The 22,132-nt window shown below is 33.3% G+C and overlaps 1 non-coding gene across 1 annotated transcript; it reads left to right on the top strand.

The window, feature by feature from the left end:
* The first annotated feature begins 20,798 nt into the window (after positions 1-20,798).
* Positions 20,799-20,872, top strand: TRNAI-AAU (transfer RNA isoleucine (anticodon AAU)). Its single transcript has one exon. It is a non-coding gene; the product is annotated as a tRNA-Ile (tRNA).
* Positions 20,873-22,132: the final 1,260 nt, after the last annotated feature.

The following is a 22,132-nucleotide window of genomic DNA, read 5'->3' as shown; positions in this document are numbered from 1 at the left end:
AGCAATCTTACCTAGCAAGTTCTGTCACAAACAACAAGTTTTGATATTCCTTTGTGTTTGCTAAAGAGTTCAGTGTAGATGGGGACACATTAGCGAGAAGCTTCCAAGGTTTGTTGAAAGATGGTTTTCATTGGAAAGGTAAGAATGCAAATTGGATGAAAGTAGTGGTTGTGACACATCCTTTTTCCCACAGGCAAGACCTTCCTTTGCTTGTGCAAGCTATTCAAGTTCTTATCTTTTATGTTGCACATTTATTTATATCTATTTTAACTGTTCATACCTGTGTGAATGAAGGTAGGGAACAATTGTGGTGGCTTCATTGTAAATTTCATTATACATGACGCCGACCTTCTAGTTGTTAGGTTAGGATTAGGATTAGCTACATCCTAGTTTTCCCTCTCTTGCACTCATTCTGCACTTGTTCCTTGTAGTATGTCCTCCTTTCGTTATTCTAGTTCTACATCATGTTTGCTTTAGCCATTTTGTTTTCTTGTCTTCTGATTTTGTTTCCTTGTTGTGTGTTTTGTTTCTTTTCGTCTTGTTTTCTTTCTTTTTAAGTTTCTCCTTTAATTTTCATGATGCGAATAAGTGTTGTGATTGGACCTATTTAGGCTTCTCAGTATGTGTGTGGCTGAAGTCTCAAGAGTCTTGTGACACTGCAACATTTGGTTGAACCTCTAGCTAGTCTTATTTGTGTTGGCTTTGTATTTTTGTCGATGAAGTTCTGACAGAAAATATGATCTGTCCATAAGGAGAGTTTTGGTCCAAATATGAACCATGTGTCTATCCAGGAAACCTTATACCTACAGTCGTTTCTTATGTCTGTTCCTCATGCTTATCCAACTAGTAGATAAGGGGAAGGGAAAATCTAAATGAGCAAACATAAATCAGAGGTCTTTATATGTTTCTTTGAAGGAACAACCTATACTACTCTCAATAAGTTAGGATCCCTCTTCCACCAAAATTGAATGAGTGTCAATGCACAATCATCTTTCAAAAATAAATAAATAAAGGTGAAAGAAGAGAAAGGCTTCCTGCGCAGAGAGGTGAAGCAAGAAACTTCGCCAGGGTACTATCCAAGTTCGCTGGAAATAGAGCAATGTTTGTGTTCTTGCGTGACTCTGTCAGGGTACTCTCGAGGCCTGCTAGTAGTGGAGAAACACTAGAGATGAAAAATTTTACTTTGAAAATCTTAAGCTCGCGAGCTATACTACCTTTCCCAACTCGAAACACTGCGATATTCTAAATCACATGTTGTGTTCAACCGATAATGTACAAGGGGGACCATGTCTAGTCATGGGGTAAATGGAAAAGGCCAAAGTCATATACATGATGAATCAATACTCCCCAAACAACCAAGGTCCTGCACGAAGGAGTTAACCAAAACAAAGAAGATATATTATACCAGTGTGTCACCAAGTGTTGTAACAGTTGCAACACCCTCCAAAATTTTGGCCTACACAAAAATTTTGGAGCCTACTATGGATCCTGTGATCGTTATTTCCTTAGTCACTTATTGGTCAACTGATGATTTCAAGCTTCCTTTTTGGATCTCAAGTGCCATTCACACTTTTATCTTTATATAGCAAGTGTCATCTTCGGGCATGGGAATTATCACTTATCATGCAAACGGGAGCGCTGGTTTGCTTCAAGAGGAAATATTTGTGAAAATGAGTTGTTCTAATCATATAGACATGTTTCACACTTATTTCCAAAGTTTCACGCACTATTACACAAGTATCGTCATTACCATCACAAAGTCTATCTTCGGTGCGCACTTGTCGTAAGTTTCCACAAAGGTTGTTGCATTTAGGGAAGTATGTTTTCATATGTTTTGGATGATCTACATTGTGTCATCAAGTGTCCAAGTGTGTGGTCACATTCAAGTTCTATCATTGCTCACATCGGTGACACTAATCCCACACTTACCCAAAATACGGAGGATTCCTAGCAACCTAGCCTCATCTAGCCTTCCTAAACTACACAATCCAAAATCTCAGCCCTTAATAAGCAATCTTGTTCCTTGGCACTGTGCAATGCTCAGTCTCTGCCTCCCAAAATTGTGCATTTCAAAACCTTAGTGATCAAGCCCAAGCCCTGACTCCTATAACTGCGCAATCCTTCTCCCAGCCTAGACATAACTATGCAGTTACACAATCACTCAACCTCATCTATCCTTTGGAACTACGCAGTTGGATGAACGGTGCCTAATCTCTCAGCTCATCTCACTCAACCCCAAAACTGTGCAATATTATCCCTCAGTCCAATCCAATCATTGAGCCTTCCCCCTAGACCTACTACCAATTCTGGCTCAGTTAATGGATTATAACGCAACATCTTAGACTAGGGGTTTATCATACTAATGTTGTCTTGTCATGATTGGATTGCATATACAAGAATTCTACCATGCTATGAAAAGATGATGAAGAAGGAGTACATACTAGATGATGCTTAAAGAGATGAGGAGAAAATATAATCATCATATAACAAGACCAAGGAACCTTGGGGTATGACAAAAGATCGGATATTAGGACCACATGAAGACTCCATCTGATTCACAAGCCTTTAGGTGGAAAGTACAAAGAACAAAGCACATCTTTCATGAATTTGAAATGCACATCTTAGTGTAGTATGAAGGACAACTTATCACTGTCATATCATTATGTATTCAATGACATGTATGGTCACAAACACTGAAAGTCATTCCATGTGTTTTCTCTAAGTGTTTTTCTCCCTTCCATAAGATAGGAAAGATGTCGTATTTTTGCAAGTTGGTTGTCGCACTTTATGCGTAACCTCATTATGGTGGTTTCAAGGGCCCATATTTGTGTTTATGACTTTTCCTAACCATATAAACACTTGTCACACTCATTCACAAAGTTTTGAGCATTGTCGAACACTTGTCATCATAGTCGTTGTGAAGCGTATCTTAGATGTCACACTTGTTGTAACTAATCATGGAGCGGTCACATACAAGAAATTGTATTGTTTATGTGTCATGGGTGATCTATGTTGTTGATTCTTCAAGTATGTTAAGTGTTAGATTGTTGTCGAAGCCTCATCACTTCACACATCAGTCCCATTGGTCAAACACTTAGTCATTTTCGGAGAGGCTTCCCGACCCTTCAACTTGACTTCACCCTGCCTGTCTAGACTACGCACTACACAACCCTAGTTCTCTAGCAGTGACCTTATCCCTTGAATCCACACAGTTCGCAGTTCCTACCTCTCAAGGCTGTTGCACTGCGCAATTCCTGAACCTAAGACCCAACCTTCACCACCAAAATTGTGCAATCTTCTCAGACATCCTGACCTAAACTATGAATTGCACAAGAACAAGCATCAAGCCACCCTCATGTGCTCCTGAAAAACACAATCGTGTAGAAGAGCAACCTCCATTCACCTCCAAAACTATGTAGAAGATTCTCCTAGGGGTCATTCCCCTCATCTTGACACACTCTCTCAAAACTACGTAGAGACTATCACTCAAACTAGCCTGAACTACGAATTGCGTAGTTCCAAGCCTCAAGCCTCATCTCTGGCTGTGGGGACTGTGCAATCTGCAGTCATTGATCCTCCCTTCCCAACTTGTAACTCATTTCTGGCTTAGTCCCTAAACCAGAATGCACCATCTTAGGTTAGGAGTTTTTCGGGCTGATGTCGTCTCGTCATGATTGAATTGCAGATACTAGATCTTGGTGGGATGGTGAAGAAGGAGATGAAGGAGGAAGAAATGTAAAATAAATTCTTGTAGCTAAGCATGCAAGTTGATCTATCAAGGAAAAGCAAAGGGACACCAACTTGCGACCACAACACAAGACTTGAGATCATTGAATATTCCTGTCACCAAGCCATATAAATCAAGAAGTTCATATCAGTAGTGCCATGTCATGTCTTGTCATGTGTTTTCATATGACACATCATCATTATGTACCATGTATATTGTATTCATTATAAGGTGGAATGCGCAGTCACTGATCCTCCCTTCCCAACTTGTAACTCAGTTCCGGCGTAGTCCCTGGACCAGAATGCACCATCTTAGGCTAGGATTTTTTCGGGCTGATGTCGTCTCGTCATGATTGAATTGCAGATATTGGATCCTGGTGGGATGGCGAAGAAGGAGATGAAGGAGGAAGAAATGTAAAATACATTCTTTTAGCTAAGCATGCCAGTTGATCTATCAAGGAAAATAAAAGTGACACCAACTCACGACCACAACCCAAGACTTAATATCATTGAATATTCCTGTCACCAAGCCATGAGGAGGTGGAAGACAAGAGTATTCTCAAGTAGACATCATTCACAACAACAATAATGTCTTGACATGGCCATATAAATCAAGAAGTTCATATCAGCAGTGTCATGTCATGTCTTGTCATGAGTTGTCATATGACACATCATCATTATGGACCATGTATATTGTATTCATTATAAGTTGGAATGCGCAGTCATTGATCCTCCCTTCTCAACTTGTAACTTAGTTCTGGCTTAGTCCCTGGACCAAAATGCACCATATTAGGCTAGGAGTTTTTTGGGTTGATGTCGTCTCCTCATGGTTGAATTGCAGATACTAGATCATGGTTGGATGGTGAAGAAGGAGATGAAGGAGGAAGAAATGTAAAATACATTCTTGTAGCTAAGCATGCAAGTTGATCTATCAAGGAAAAGCAAAGGGACACCAACTTGCGACCACAACCCAAGACTTGAGATCATTGAATATTCCTGTCACCAAGCCATGAGGAGGTGGAAGACAAGAGTATTCTCAAGTAGACATCATTCACAACAACAACAATGTCTTGACATGGCCATATAAATCAAGAAGTTCATATTAGCAGTGCCATGTCATGTCTTGGCATGAGTTTTCATATGACATATCATCATTATGGACCATGTATATTGTATTCATTATAAGGTGGAAGTCCCAAGGACACATACATAATATGGAGAGTCATGTAAGCTGAAAATTCATAGGAAGTCAAACAATCATGAGGGTAGTCAAAGAGTCACAAGGAGGGGAAGCATCACCCCTTTGGTTATATATACTCCCTCATTGTATGAGAAAGGGACTTTTCACCTTGGCTCCTCCTGCAAGACATTAGAAAGATCAGATAGTTCTTTGAGGAGAAAGGAGTGGATCCAATGTCCCACTATTGGGGCTAGTGATGTACATTGTAAACATGTGTCTTGGAACTTTTTCTTAATAACAGAAGCCTTTTAAGTCCAACATGTTTTTCACGCATGGACTATGAATGTTTGTAAGACTATTTTGTGGGCATTTTTATTTCATGTTTGGTGTCACATGTACTATGATAGTTGAACTATTTCAGTTATTTTAGTGCTTATCTTATTGAGAATGTTTGGTAATGTTTGTTATTGTTGTCCCATCCTTGTGGACTATTCCACGGGATACTAGAAATATATTTCCTTATTTTTTGGTTGTAACGATCGTTGCACCCACTGTGGACTATTCCATTGGATGTTAGACGGATCCTTTTGGTTCATGGGTGGTACTATTGCCTCTCACTTAGAGGCTCACTTTTCTTTCCCCTTTAGCAGTAGAAGAACCTTGACACAGTCGCAACTGCACATTCACCAGGAACACCTCCCTTCTTTTTGGAAGACACCATTCCATCCCTCTCTCGTGCTGACAGTCAGAGCCAAGGAATATCTTTGAGGTATATGGCAATCGAGCTGATATTCTAGATGGAGCTCCTACACCAAACGGTGTGAGGTCTAATTGGGACTTCACATCAGGGAAACCCCCCTGGTTGACGAATTTCCAGCACTGTCAATAAGACAATTGAAAGATATACCCAGAGAATTAGTTCCTTGGATTGCCAAGGAAGGTAGAACCACAACCAACTCGAAAACCGATCTAAAGGCATTGTTGTGTGGGAATAGGATAAAGCACATTGAACTTTGATGAAAATCCAAAGCATTGTGAAAATATTGTGAACAATAACCAATATTCCCTCATAAGGATGGCAACTACTCAACTTACCTCCAGATGGATTCAAACAAATCCAACACGCAATTTCTACCGTGAAAAACGAATATAACTGGTAAAAAGGGTAGTAGATCACGTTGTACCTTTGTCACACTGTGGTTTATCCCTTACATTTATAATGATAATACAAAGGGGGATGACTTGAGGTGGGAATATCGTTTACTTTCCAAAGTAGAACATGGAAATGACAAGTGTTGGTGCTAGCATGCCTATTAAGAAAAACATTCCTCGCCTGTTGTAGCCTGCCATTAATGAGCTCAAAGCATGCATCACCCAAACCCATGAATAATTGAGGCAACCTAAACATGTGTACACCACTCGCTATTATAGTAAAAACTAGGGATACAATCAAGGAATTAGATGCAAACTTCCACCCTCCTCTACCAGACCCCGCCCATTTATGAGGGAGCGACTTTGGTTGGTAGCATCTGTCCCAACAAGCATTGTCTTAACACATATTAAAAAACGATGGACATATGTCGATGATGGCACACATTTCGAAATAAGTTTTTTTTGGTCATCATTTCCACCCCCATTGGGGAATTCAAATTGGAAACTTATATAAGAGAAAAAACTAAAAACATCATGTAACATGCAATTTCCAATATCATTTATCATTAGAGAAATTTTGAGGTAAAAAATGGGCCTTAAAAAAAATGTACAACCAAAATCCACTTTTTAAGAACCAATGGGATTCAAGATGATGATTTCAACCATGGGGATGATTCACTATTTTTGGAGCAATAAAGTAAAAAGATTAAAATAAATTAAAAAACTACTTTTTCAATTCATATTTTCAACTTATCTCCTTACGGTTTACTTAAATTTCAAGTGGGAGCACTCGTTGGATGCATAATTTAATTCCTCATCGAAGGAGTGCTCATGTTGCATACTTTCGATGGACCGCACTACACAAAAATGAGAAGTACATGAAAAAAATTATTGGAATCATGTTTTTCATATAGTTCTCATTTTTTGTGTAGCAAAGTCCATCGAAAGTATGCAACATGGACACTCCTTAGATGAGGAATTAAATTATTCATCCAACAAGTGCTCTCACTAGAAATTTGAGTAAAACCGTAGGGAGATAAGTTGAAAATACAATTTGAAAAAATAAGTTTTTTCTTTTTTCCCTCTAAAATTTGATGGTGTAATCTAATATTATTTTATTATTTTATAATATTCCTTAGGGGGCCCATTTTAGACCTCAAAAATTCTCTAATGAAAATAGTTTCCATCTATTTTATTTATCTATTTATAAATTGAAAGGATCTTAGTTGGGAATGAAATTTCCTCCATTTATTCCATAAATCTGCATCACCCTCTCTTGGATGGGTGATTGAAGTTGGTTTCCAAATTTAATTCCAATGTGAATGTTCACTTGTGAATTTCAGGAATGTGTGTGCACTATAGAAACATGCACACATTTTTGTTGGAAAGTTAGATTCACATTGAATGTGCATACATTAAAAATGAGCATAAGAAAATTCAATTTAAAACATGTGTGCATTTCTATGTTTATAAAAATAAAGAACAAAATCACTCATCCTTTTCTCCATTCTTCTGCTCAACTCACAATGTGCTCTACTTGTTTTTTCCAATTGTGAACATGTTTCTATATTGATTTGGCCCAATATTGGCTAGGTCAAGTAGAATGGATGTTGGCATTTTTAGCACTTAATTGGTTTTTATTCCATTAATATGGAGCAAAATCTTGATCCAAATCCAAACCTTGACCCCCTAACCAACCCCTCAAAACCCATACATATAAATTAATCGGTATTTAGATGAATTGAGAAACCTAATTGGTTGGCTTAGAAACATTATAGAGGGCATCTTATCTTTCACTGGCCACTTCACTTCACAACATTGTTTCTTCCATTTCTCATGTCTATGCCCAAGTATTCAATACATTTAAATTTAAGGCTAGGATAAGAAAGTACTACTCATTAGATACATTAATACCTAGAAAGGTCTCATATTAAACCTAAAACCTCTTATTATGCCCTAGATATTGAATTATTACATTTTTATTGCTATGTTGTTATGTAGCCTAGAAAATTTCATTATAATTTTACCCTTTGTCTCTTATATATGTATACATACATATATACTTATACATATACATATAAGTATACATATAGAAAGGAGACCTGGTCTTAGGATCATCATATCTTGTCTTGCCTTGTATTCATTGTAAAGAAGTTTCCACCCTCGAAGTGGATTTTATTCATTGACTTCTTATCATTTTTAAGACATGTGGTTCATAACAAGATATGAGTAATGAAGAAGTAAGGAATCTACATACAACTAAAGAGATGAATATTCAATTGTTTATTGAACCTAAAAGAGACCAACCACCTTATCTCAAAAACTAACATCTTTACACGGGATAGTGTAAAAGACCATTGGATGGATAAGTAGTTTGTGATATTTGATAATCTTCCTCACCATAACCATGGGGCCTCCATTTAATGAACCTATAACATATCATGTGCATATGTCAGATACTTTACAATAACTCTAATATCATCAAATATTTGTAACTACCTCCCACAATATTTTTGTTGAACCCTCCATCTAAATCCATCTTTCTAATTAAGAAATCCATTTTTACTGGATATCCCCTATTTTTATTAAATGTCCCTTTTTATTACCTCCAATACCTATAAACACCTAGATACCCCATACCTCACCCCAATATCTACAATATATCAATTCTAATTTTGACAATTAAAAAAGCCCCTTTATGAATGAATGTTATGAGATATTGCTCAATAAGGCAAAGCCCCAAAGAAAATATCAAGGAATTTCAATGGTATTTTTCATAATTATGGGATGAGTTTATTTTGGGTCCTCATGTTATTTATTTTGGTATTGGAGAATTCCAGGGAGTTTGTCTTTGATCTACTCAATATTGAGCAAGGGCCAAGCATAACCCATTGAGAGGGTGAACCAATACTAGGCATATGCCCAACCCCCAAAATTTCCTTAATCTTCTCAACATGGTGATAGGATTCATTCCATTAATACTAGGATATTGTCCCAAATATGTAATTTACTTCAACATACTATATTTATGGTACCATCGCATTGGGATCCATCCTAAGCTGATGTTCGATCACCAGGTGTAGGGATCTTGAAACACGTCATTAATTTTAGAATGGGAATGATGTATGGCTATTTTGGTTCCATTCCAAATAATCCTCGTAAATTTTCTCATTGTGTACTTAGTTGATATTGGCCAACAAAGTTTCCTTGTATGAAAATTTCTTGAATGTGCTTTCAAGAATATATTTTTATATTTTTATTGTTTATGTATATAATTTTACAATTGACAAACATTCAATAAACATGGTTGTAAAGTATTTGTAAGTATTTTATTTTTTGACATGTAAAACTCCTACATGATGATACTCCTACATCTATGTGGTAGGGTAGATATTCTACCATAGTTGATGTGGCAATTATGGTATTGTGCTCCACTCGGGCACTTGAAATATAAAATATTAGATGATTTTATGCTTTTTATTAGAAAGTTGAACTCAAGTTATAAGTTAGATGTATGTATTAATGGTAACCATAAATAACTTATAATAACTACATGTATCATTTATTAGACCATAATTAAGAGTAATGCCAATGTAACTTGGGGGATGAGAGTTGTGATCCTTTCCCTATGTGATATGAATATGAATCATATAATTGTTACGTCGACAAGCATGCATATTTTGGAGGTGGAAAGGAGGTTTCAGATTGATTGATTGCATGAGGTTTAAAACAAAAAACACAAAAAACGGAAAACCCTCAACAACACTGGACAATAAGCAATGGGTGATCGAGGAGCAAGCATTTCATTGCATAAATCTTGGTCTTCCTTTAATATTTCGTGGGTGTAATTTATAATTTTTTTTTTTTTTTTTTTTTTGAAGAAGGCGTCAAAATTGATGAGAAATATGAGCGCCTACTTGTTAAATCGTTCTCCAATTGCTCATGGCATCACCAACTTGATTGACATGGTCACACTATATCTGCCAATCTAGTCAGTGACTCATGACTTGAGGAATTCACCATTTCTTGATGGAAGGGAGGTGTCAATAGTATGTTGTAAATAATTTTAGTGAGAGAGATGGTATTGGTCAACAATTGAAGATCAATTTATGGCTCCAACATGTAGTTCCAGAGAGTGGGAATTTGATGCTCAGTGCAAAATGTTATTCCTATTGTTGGTTGGTTTTCGTTCGCTCTATTGCTAATACCTATTGGCATTCACCAACTATAAATTAGACAATTATGCTAGTTATATTGAATCTCAATTTTAGAGGGAATGACCAACTTATCTCTTGAATATTTGATTCCAACACACACATGACAATTATAAACACTTAAAAATCCCTAAATGCCTCACACTTGATAAGGTAAATTTACTAACTTATTTGTTAAATTTTTTAAGATTCACATTAAAACTATTTTAAAAACCCTTCCTAAAATACTCTCAATTTATGATAATGCACCCAATTTTTAAATTATAAATAATTGCTTTTCCAAAATAACTTGTTTTAAGCATTACCATCTATTTGCTTTATTTGCACGGATCATAACATAACATACGTTTAAAAAAAAGAAGTGCACAAGTTTAAGATCATCAATACGTATCTACAAATTGTGTCATTTCTTTCTTGAGGGAGAAAAGTGAAACAAATAACATTCTTAAAGATACGCTTTCCTTCTAGTTGTTCATCTTCCTAAATGGCAAAAAAATGAAATATTAGACAAGGGACATAAGAGAAAGGGAATTGATCGGTGCTAATAATAGTTCCCGTTCTTTTCATATCCATCCTTATAATTCGGATTGCCACTTCATCATTACAAATCATTATAGGCTCAAGAAAATAATATCCATTATCTCTTATCTCTTTATTTTACTATAGTAATAGAAAATTAATTGTTTGTCTAAAGTTTGCTAAATCATGCGAGAGTGGGTGTAAGAATTTGGTATTTCTAATAGATCTTTTAAAATTATGCATTCTTCATGGGTTTAATGTTAAAATCGAAGAAATAATGGCTTGGGAGTAAGTTTTCTAAATTTGTTTTTTTCAAATTTCCACAATATTTATGAAAAATCAATTATAATGTCCAATTATACTTAAATGAACCATTGTTGGAGATTGAATCTTATCTCCAACTTCCAATTTTAAAAATAATTTTGGCATTCTTAAGACAAGTGTTAATGTTATTTCTTGTATACTCAATTTCAAAATTGAAATAGGTTTCTTATTAGGTTTTATTTCATTTTAGCCTTTTACTTTGAGAATCTGGAATTTCTTCAAGTATCCAGTGAATGTGATGCTTTTTGTAATAAGAACATGGTTGAATATTGTAAAATCAAAAGAATATAAAATATTGAATTTATTTTTATATTAAAATAATAACTATATTTATTATATAAATTGTATTTTTATCATAATTATTTAATCCAATTGGAAATAATTTTAATAACGATTAATTTTAATTTTAATAATAATTTTATAACTTATTTTAAAATAATTGTCTTGTAAAAATCAAAATTCAAAACTTTAAATTATATATATATATATATATATATATATATATATATATATATACAGCTTGAGTGGGCCTAATGGTTAAGAGCATGTGTTTCTTCCTGAGAGGTCACAGGTTCAAAACGAGAGGGGAGTAGAGTATGTATGCCTTCGTAGTAGACTTAGCAGTCAAATCACTGCACGGAGGTGGGTCCCTTGTCTCACAAACAAGGGGGTCTCATACACCAAACATCATAATAAAAAGTAAATAATAATAATTTAATTTTAAAGTCATAGGTAAGCCAAATATCAAATTGGTGTCTAAAAGTCTTTCAATTAGGGACAAGAGATTGACTTCTTCTTAATAATTTCACTATTTAAATTTATAGAAATGTATATATTCTATTTATTTAAATTTGAACACATGGTTTTTTAAGAAGAAACACATATTTTTAACCATTAAACAAATATCCAACTTAAATTCCAAGGATACGAGAATTGTTTAATTGCTTCCCTACTTGATTCTCCAACATGGTATCAGAGCTACGGTGAGAAAAAGACAACTTGAAGATCATCATTGTTGGCATAAGTGGAAGACATCCATTGAAGGACATCATTCTCTAAAGGACATAAGGAAAGGTTTAAGTAAGAAGACCTATTGACCTTTAAGGAAGAAGACTATAAGCTCTCATTGAAGGTTGTTTAATGTACTCTATCATCTTGAAGAAAATCATCTTTCTATCTCTCTCTTGGAGGTTCTTTGCTATTGAAGTACATCTTTGAAGTCTCTTGATGGTTCTTGAAAACGTTAAGATAGCTGAAGAAATCATCAAGATGGACACTTGTTTGACAAGTAAGAACCATATTGTCCCCCATGTATCAATCTACAAATCAAATGAATTAGTTTTGCGAGGAAAGGAAAGCAATAAGCTCTGTGGATCAACAAAATTTCTAGCATGAAGAAAAAGGATTGATTTGGTGCTCATAGAAAATGAAGTCATGGAATATGTTCTTGGTGAAATCAATCAACCAAACAAAGAGAAGACTCAAGAATTAGCAAGATACAAGAAGGGAGAAGTGAGGGAACAAAGGATTATTATTGAATCTATAAAGGATCATATCATTCCCTTTGTTTATGATTTGAGTACATCTAAAGCAATCTATAATAAGTTGGTAAAATTATACTCTATAAGTACCTCAGGTCAGGAAATATCCTTGAGGAATCAACTATATAAAACAAGGATATGGCCACATATCTTATGAAGATATCACAATTAAGGAACCAACTGAAAGGGCTTGGGGAAGTCATCTCTGATTCAGAAATGACTACTTGTGTACTAAATGTTTTGCCAACTGAATGGAGCAGTTTTTCAACTAGTGTCTACTCAATAAAGGATACTCCTCCCTTTTATGAACTATGGGTTGAATGCATCTTGGAAGAAACAAGATTGAAGGCAAAGGATGAAAAAACAATAAAATGGAAAGTCTTGATGTGATAAATCCAAGAAAAAGAAAGGGAAGTTTGGAAATTCCAAAGGAAAGCAATATATGTCTAAGATACAATGTTATGGATGCAATGAATATATAAATTTTAAGAGGGGTTTTCTAAACAATAAAAACAACAAAAGGAAGGAAAGGAGTGGAGCTCACATAGCTGAAGAAAAAGAAGAGCCTGAGAAGAAGCCGAAAGATGAAGATCCTAAAGATCTATACTCTTGATAAAAACTTCATCTTTATCAGGTTTATTTACAATTTGTCTTTCTTTTACTAGAAAGTAGCAGTTAGAGTAGCATGCACCATTGTGTTCTCTAGAAGAGTCTTAGTTTTTGGGAAGCATGAAATCATAAAAGGAATCATATGATAGTAGAAGATTTAGAGTCTACATGATCAATTTGATTTTAAAGAAGTCACCTAGCTTACAAGAATGAAAAGAATTGGACCATCTTGCACATTACAATTCATCTAAGTATTTTCTAACATAATGTTAGAGTAGTCATCTTGCAAAAAGGATCACTAGGATCCTCCAATAAGAACCACCATTGAGGAAGGTTATTTAATATTTGGAAGAAGAATTATGACATGAATTCTATTTAGTATGGAAACAATAATCTTGAAGGATGAAAGGATGATGATGGTCAAATTTCTGTTTGAAAGTAGGAATTGAATTCTTTCTCCTCTTAGGAAGGGAATCTTATCTTCAATAAGGATAGAAGAAAGATCATTCAAAGAAAGGATGACTAGATGGTTGTTTTTAGTAACTCTTCTCTAGAAGGTAGAATTCATGTCTATAGGAATCTTGCAGAAAGAGTTGGTTGTAAGAATGTGCTTGGTAGCATGAGCATGAGAGGTCTTCCATGTGGCTACTCAATGCTTGGAATAAGGATTTTGGTATGCTATGTAATGGATAAAGATAAAGAATCTTCCATAGGATAACATTACTTAGGCGTGATGATATTGATCAAATCAAATATGGTCTCATTAAGAAAGAAAGAGAGTTGGCAATGCCAACTCCAAGAAATAATATATTGTAGCTCATTGATTAATTTATTCCATGGGAATTTTGATTGAAATCATGGTGAAATATTTTTGTACAATATGGAGATAGACCATGCAGAAAGATGTTGATCTCAAAGGAAACAAGTAATAATAATATGATAACTTGACAAAATGCCATCATGATGAGGTAATTATGATATTGATGCTTTTGTATTGGTCATCTAGTTGGTATATGGTTTTGCTACCTAGAAGAATGTTGTAGAAATGCTAATGGTAGTTGAGGTTATAAGTGTATCTACAACTATTTGTTTTTTTAACTCAATTCAAAGTATACATGGATTAAGTGGATGGCTTTGGTAATCCTTGAAGGAGTATATAGCCAAGAGGTCTACATCACCATAGGATTGAAAGGTAACATTACAAAAATATAACCTGGCATTTATGTTTTCATAACATTGAAGATCACTTTCATGATTATATGGAGCTATGACTAGCTCAAAATTGATTGGATCAATATAATGCCTTTGTTGATGATGATTAGAGGAAAGTGATATGAAAGGTTGATGGCCTGAACCTTGTCATAACATGAAGAAATAGTTTGGATCCTTTACATCTAGAAAGAAAAAGATCAATATGATGAGATGTAAAGAACTAGTAGCTACTTGAATATCTCCATGAAAGAACTAGTAGCTAATGTACTGATAAAGTTTGAGACAAGCTAAAAGAGTAGGCGGTTATGTCTTCCTAGTTAAAAGGAAGTAAGGAATATCCTATTCTTGAGAGGGAGTAAGAAGTCTCCTTAAATGTTTGATAAGGAGTAAGGATCTATTCCCTGATCAAAAGGGAATGGAGATTTTCTCTTTGGTTGAGAGTGAGTGATGATGGACATTTTGTTCTCTTCTTCATGTGCCATGCACTAGGTGAGGACTAAAAATCATACATCTAGTGAAGACCATGAAGGGATAATGGAAAATGGAGGATTGGATAAACATCTAGGAGTGATATGCCTTGAGGATTAAGAAATCCATGAAAGGAAGTAATCTTGTGGATCGACACTCTTTGAGAATTGAACAAGATTTCCAAGATGAGTGTGGTCAAAGAGGACCAATATTATTTGAGATTAGGAATCCAAGATAAGAATAGTCTGATAAGAACATACCTAGTGAACATTTAGATGGTGTATGTGCCTTGATAAGTAGTGTGGTGTCTCATGTAAAACATCCCAACATTGTGCTCTGATTTAGTAGAGAGATAGAGCTTGTTAATCAAGGCCTTGTTATCTTGACAATATTGGTTATGATGTTGATGCTTAAAGATGGCTTATCAATTCGACTCGTCTTATGAGAATATTTTAGTTTGAGAGAATCCTTATACTAGTTATGTAATTACAAATACCTCCCTCGTTAAGAGGGAGTGTTGGAGAATCTAACTAGATTCGATCTTCATAATTACCTTTTTACTTATGATTTGTCAATTTTTATAAAATTAAGAAAAACGAATTATTATTTTAAGCGTGGGTTTCATGCTCAAGTTGATTTGTTTACTAGGTCAAGCATTTTCTTCATGCTTCTAGGGTTTTTCAAGTCAAAAGAGCATTTGTCATAAGTCTTGAAGTCAAGTACCATTTGGACTTTGAAAAGAAAATGTAAAGAAAATTGATTTTTGAGTCTAAATTTCATTTTTGTCCCTACAAGACCAAGTCAGCCCTGCCTCTTCAAGTTAGCGTGTTTGGGGCAATTCAGCCTCCTTAGATGTGTATATATAAGAGAAACTTGACCTCGTTGGCATACACATTCAAGAAAGTTCAATCTCTTGGAAAAGAAGGAAGAAAATCAACGAGAAAGACAAGAAAGGAAGTCTAAGTTAAGGAGAGAGAAAGCTAGGTCAAAGAAGAAGAAAATATGCCCTTAAACTCCCACACGTGTGAAAATTTCAGATTTGTAGGGGGATGAAATTGCATACCTAGTTGCAGGTCTTAAATTCTACTGTAGGGAGGCCAAAACTTTTGTTGCAGGGGCCAAAGTCTGAAGTTTGACCAACTTTGGAAGGGTATAACTATCATTGAATTGAGGAGACTTTGAATTGCTAGAAAAGCTTGGAATGAGGGTTGACTTAGGGCTTGTGAGTGGACTCAGTCTTGGCATTTGGGTCTTGGGTTTCTCATTTGATATAATTCTATAAGAAGAGAAGAGATTCTTTCTGGGTTTTCCCCTTTGGAGGAGTTTTTCCTTGGCTTGGAGCTTATATTTTGTGTCCATTGTCTTTTATGATCTTCATGGTTTATGATCTTGATAATTGTTTTATAAAAATAATCTAACAAAGAACAAGAAGAAGCTAACATAAATTCACAAGCAATTATTAAGGATAGGAGAATTGTTTAATTGTCGCCCTACTTGGTTCTCCAACAGGTTTCTCCCTCGAAGTGGATTTTATTCATTAACTTCTTATCGTTTTTAAGACATGTGGTTCATAACAAGATATGAGTAACAAAGAATTACAAAGTTTACCTACAACTCAAGAGATGAATATTCAATTTTTTATTGAGCCTAAAAGAAACCAACCACCTTACCTTAGAAATTAGCATGTTTACATGAACTAGTGTAAAAAACCATTGGATGGATAAGTAGTTTATGATATTTGATAAACTTCCTCACAATAACCATGGGGTATCCACTTAATGAAACTATAACATATCATGTTCATTTGTGGGATACTAAAGAATAACTCTAATTTCATCAGATATTGGTAGCTCCCTCTCAAAATCCTTTTGTTTAACCCTCCCTCTAAATCTATCTTTCCAATTAAAAAATCTTTTTTTTTTTAACTAGATATCCCCTATTTTTATTAAATGTAGCTTTTTATTACCTCCAATACCTATAAAGCCCTCGATACCCAATATCCCACCCCAATATCTACAATATATTGATTTTATTTTTGACAATTAAAAACTCCCCTTTATGAATGAATGCGATGAGATATTGCTCAACAAGGAAAAGCCCCAGAGGTGATAACAGGGAAGTTTGATGGTATTTTTTCATAAATTATGGGATGATTTTATTTTGGGTTCTCATGTTAATTATTTTGATATTGGAGAATTCCAAGGAGTTGGTCTTTGGTCTACTCAATATTGAACAAGGGCCAAGCATAACCCATTGAGAGGGTGACCCAATATTAGGCATATTCCTAACCCCCAAACTCCCCTTAGCCTTCTCAACATGGTGATAGGATTCATGCCATTAGTACTAGGATATTGTCTCAAATATGCAATTTACTTCAACATATTATATTTATGGTACCATCCCATTGGGAGCCATCCTAAGATGATGTTTGATCACTAGATGTATGGCCCTTAGGACACATAATTAATTTTGGAATGGGCATGATGTATGACCATTTGATTTCCATTACAATTGATCCTCATATATCTTCTCATTATGTACTTACTTGATATTGGCCAACAAAGTTTTCCTTGTATGGGAATTTCTCGAATGTTCTTTCTAGAATATAATTTTTACATTTTTATTGTTAAAGAGATAAAATTTTACAATTAACAAATATTTGGTAAACTTGATTGTAAAGTATTTGTAAGTATTTTAATTTTTGACATGTAAAACTCCTACAAGATGATACTACTACGTCTAGATGGTAGGGAAGATATTATGCCATAGTTGATGTGACAATTCTGGTATTGTCCTCCATTGGGGCACTTGCAATATAAGTATTTAGATGATTTTATGGTTTTTCTTAGAAATTTGAACTCAATTTATAAGTTAGAGATATGAATTAATGGTAACTATAAATAACTTATAATAATTACATGTATCATTTGATTATACCATAATTAAGAGTAAAGCCAATATAACTTGGGGGATGAGACTTGTGATCCTTTCCCTATGTGATATGAATATGAATCACATAATTATTACATCGATAGGCATGCATATTTTGGAATTGGAAAGAAGGTTTTAGATTGATTGATTGCATGAGGTTTAAAACAAAAACCACAAAAAATGGAAAACCATTAACAACATTGGAAGGTAAGAAATGGGAGATCGAGGAGAAAGCATTTCGCTACATAAATCGTGGTCTTCTTTTAATTTTTCTTGGGTGTATTTTAGAACTGTTTTCTATGTGTTTCCATTTAAGGATGCATCAAATTTTATGGGAAATAGAAGGGCCAATTTGTTAAATCTTTGGCCAAATATTCATGGCCTCACTGGCTTGATTGACATCGTCAACATTATATCTACCAATCTAAGCAGTGGCTCATGACTTGAGGAATTCACCATTTCTTGATGGAAGAGAGGTGTCGATGAAATGCAGTAAATAATGCTAGTGAGAGAGATGGTATTGGTTGATAATTGAAGATCAATTTATCACTCCGACATGTAGTTCCAGAGAGTGGGAATTTGATACTCAATGCAAATGTTGGTTGATTTTCGTTGACTCCATTGTTGATACCTATTAGCATTTGACAATTGTGAATTAGATAATTGTGCTAGTTATATTCAATCTCAATTTGAGTGCGAATGACCAACTTACCTCTCAAATATTTGATTCCAACACACTTATGACAATTATAAACACTCTAAAATCCCTAAATAAATAACACTCAATAAAATAATTTTGCTAACATTTCTATTAAATTTCTTAGAATCTACATTGAAACTAGTATGAAAACACTCTTTCTAAAATACTCTCAATTTATAATAATAATTGTAATTTCCCCAATTTTTATACTATAAATACTTTCTTTTCCAAAATAACTTGTTTTGAGCATGACCACTTATTTTCTTTTCGTCTCAAAAAAAACATAACACACCTTTAAAAAAAGAAATGCAAAAGATCATCATTAAATTAAATCAATTTTTCATTAAACTAACGTTAGGGCGTTGGTGACTTTATGAATAATCTTTATCTACAAAGTGTCATTCTTTTCTTTATCTAGAAAAGTGAAACTAATAACATTCTTAAAGATACATTTTCCTTCCATTCGTTCATCTTCCTGCATGGTAGAAAAGGTGAAATATTGGATAAGATATAGAAACAAAAGGGAATTGGTAACTGCTAATAAGATGAAATCTTAACTAAGAATATGTTATACTTCAATGAAGATTTAAAAAGGACCCAACTTGTACTTTTATTAATCTTTTCGGTGTAAGGACATTTGTTTGAATGTTTTATAAGAATACACATTGCTCACAATTTTGTGAATGATGTTTTGAATAATATTTTATAAAAAATAATATTTTTTTATATGAATAATAGTTTTCCTTATTTTCATATCCATTTTTATAATTGGGATTGCCACTTTATCATTCCAAATCACAATAGGGTAAGAAAAAATTATTCATTATCTCCTTTCACTTTATATTTTATTATAGACGATTAAATGTTTGCGTAAGTATTTTCATTATCTAAATCATGTCAGAGTGATGTAAGAATTTGGTATTTATGATAGCTAATTTAAAAATTATGCTTTATAAAATGGAAGAAATAAGTTTTAAAAGTTTTTATTGTCGTGAATGTTTCAAATATTTATCAGAAATAAATTATAATTTCTATTTATATTTAAATGAATAAATAGTGAAGATTGAATTTTATCTTTAATTTCCAATTTTAAAAATAATTTTGACATTTTTAAGACAAGTGTGTGAACATCTTTAATCTCAAATTGAAATAAATTTTTGTGTAAGTATTTTGTTATCGAAATCATGTCAGAGTGATGTAATAATTTGGTATTTCTGATATTTAAAATTATGCTTTATAAAATGGAAGAAATAAGTTTTAAAAGTTTTTTTATTATTGTAAATGTTTCAAATATTTATCAGAAATAAATTATAATCTCTATTTATTTTTAAATGAATAATTAGTGAAGAGTAAATCTTATTTTTAACTTCCAATTTTAAAAATAATTTTGACATTTTTAAGACAAGTGTTTGAACAGCTTTAATCGCAAAATTGAAATAAATTTCATATTAGCTTTTATTTTCATTTTGGTTGAGAAACTTGAATTTCTATATATATATATATATATATATAATTTTGTATAATAACATTAGTTAGAAATTATAAATATTAATATTAATATTGTAAATTAATTTAATATTAAATATTAAAAAATATTAAATTTATTTTTTATATTAAAAATAATAAACTATATTCATCATATAAATTTTATTTTATTATAGTTGTTTAATTAATTTAAAAATAATTTAAATAAACTATAAATTTAATTTTAATAATAATTTTTTAATCTATTTCAAAATTAGAGTCTCTAAAATCAAAATTGCAAAATTTAAACTATAAAATAAACTCTTATCTTTTTTATTATAAAAATTAAATAATATATTTTTATTATAAAAATAAACAATAATAGTTTATTTTTAAGGTTATGGCAAGCTAAGCATTCCTCAAATTATACTTAAACATATTTAATTATAAGTAAAACTTATATTTAATTCAAAAACAACTTAACGTCCATCAAATTATGGAAATTCATTGAGAATCGTGTTGAGTAGTCTTTGGTAACGTCCACGACTCGCTACTGCTATTGATTCATTTCAATCCTAAATAAATAGTATATATTGGGTACATGACTTCGTTACTCACTAAATAGTTATATTGCGTAGACTTTATTATATATTTTATTTTATTTTACGATCATTTGGAGGGAGGGAGCCAGCAGCATCATTGTCAATGCGTTAGATCTTCTGTGTACTGATTTTATGGCATATTATTCAAACATTATCGGCCTATTAGCTCAGTTGGTTAGAGCGTCGTGCTAATAACGCGAAGGTCGCAGGTTCGAGACCTGCATAGGCCACTTAAAAGATGAAGAAGATATTCAGATAAACACTATTTACAAAAACCCTTTTTCAGAAGACTTCATTGCATCTTTTTATTTTACTGTTAGATATTTGGATTTATTAAACATTAAAAAGGAAAACAAAAAAAGACAGAAGAGAGTAATGATAAAGAGTTATATTGAGTAATGACTCGTTACCTGTACATAGTTATATTGGTTATATTTTATTATTTTAAGCTGATTGGTATTTGGATATTTAGATTTATTAAATATTAAAAAAGAAAAAAAAAGAGAGTAAGGATAAATAATTATATTATATATATAGATATATAATTCAATATTATATATATTAAATAAAATTAAAAACTAAATAAATATATATGTGTTTTTTCTATTGACTTTTGATTTTTAATGGGTAGAATCATATAGAACAATTTTTTATTATAAAAGCTATAAATACAATATTATAAAAAATTAATGTAAATCTTATTTTTTTATTTAATAGTTTTTTTCAATTTTTTTTATATAACTATAAATGGAAAGGATTTTAGTTGGAAATGAGATTTCTCCATTTTTTTTCATCACTATAGATCATCTTTTTTTTGTAAACTTGGTAGTACTTTCGCTATTTATATTAACTAACCAAAATCAGGTTTTTCCATTTGTCACAGGTGGCCTCAACCTGCCCGTAGGAAGCCAGGTTAGCCACCTGTCAGTGTTAAAAACTGTCCAAAATTTGTATAAGTCTTTTTTATCAACCTAATAGCATTATCTATATTATCTATACTGCAAATCAACTTTGAAAAGTAAAATCTATTCGTCATGAAACATAAACAAAATTTATCTGGATCACAGTTTTACTCCTCGTTTGAGGAAATCACGAGGGTTGGGGCTTTGGCACTGGAACCCAACATCTCGCTTCTCTTCATATCCTGTAGAGTTTGTTCAATTCTTCCTAGTGCTAGGTTGTTTCGATAAGTTTGTATCTGGATTGTCGCGATCTCCCTAAGTAGTTCTTCTCTGATGGGATCTTTCTCTTTGGTGTCCTCCAGTGCCTCTAGACCTTTGCTTGCTGCCTGTTCTTTGTTGAGAGTCATGGCCTAGGCCACAACATTCTTCATGACCCAGTATTACTAGATCGTTTGTGTGAAGAGTGTGTGTCATCCACAAGTGTTGCCCGGGTCTTGAACCATGTCTTCCGATTCTTCCATGGGAATGTCTTGGTTGGTAATAATATCATTTAATTCTCGCTCCCAACCAACTATTTGGGCTCTGACC

This window comes from Pinus tabuliformis, chromosome 7 (genome assembly GCF_031772625.1).
Source record: "Pinus tabuliformis cultivar Carrire ecotype Pingquan chromosome 7, CPIR1, whole genome shotgun sequence".
Lineage (NCBI taxonomy): Eukaryota > Viridiplantae > Streptophyta > Pinopsida > Pinales > Pinaceae > Pinus > Pinus tabuliformis.
Note: the sequence above shows the minus strand (reverse complement) of the source record. Positions and strands in the feature narration are given on the sequence as shown.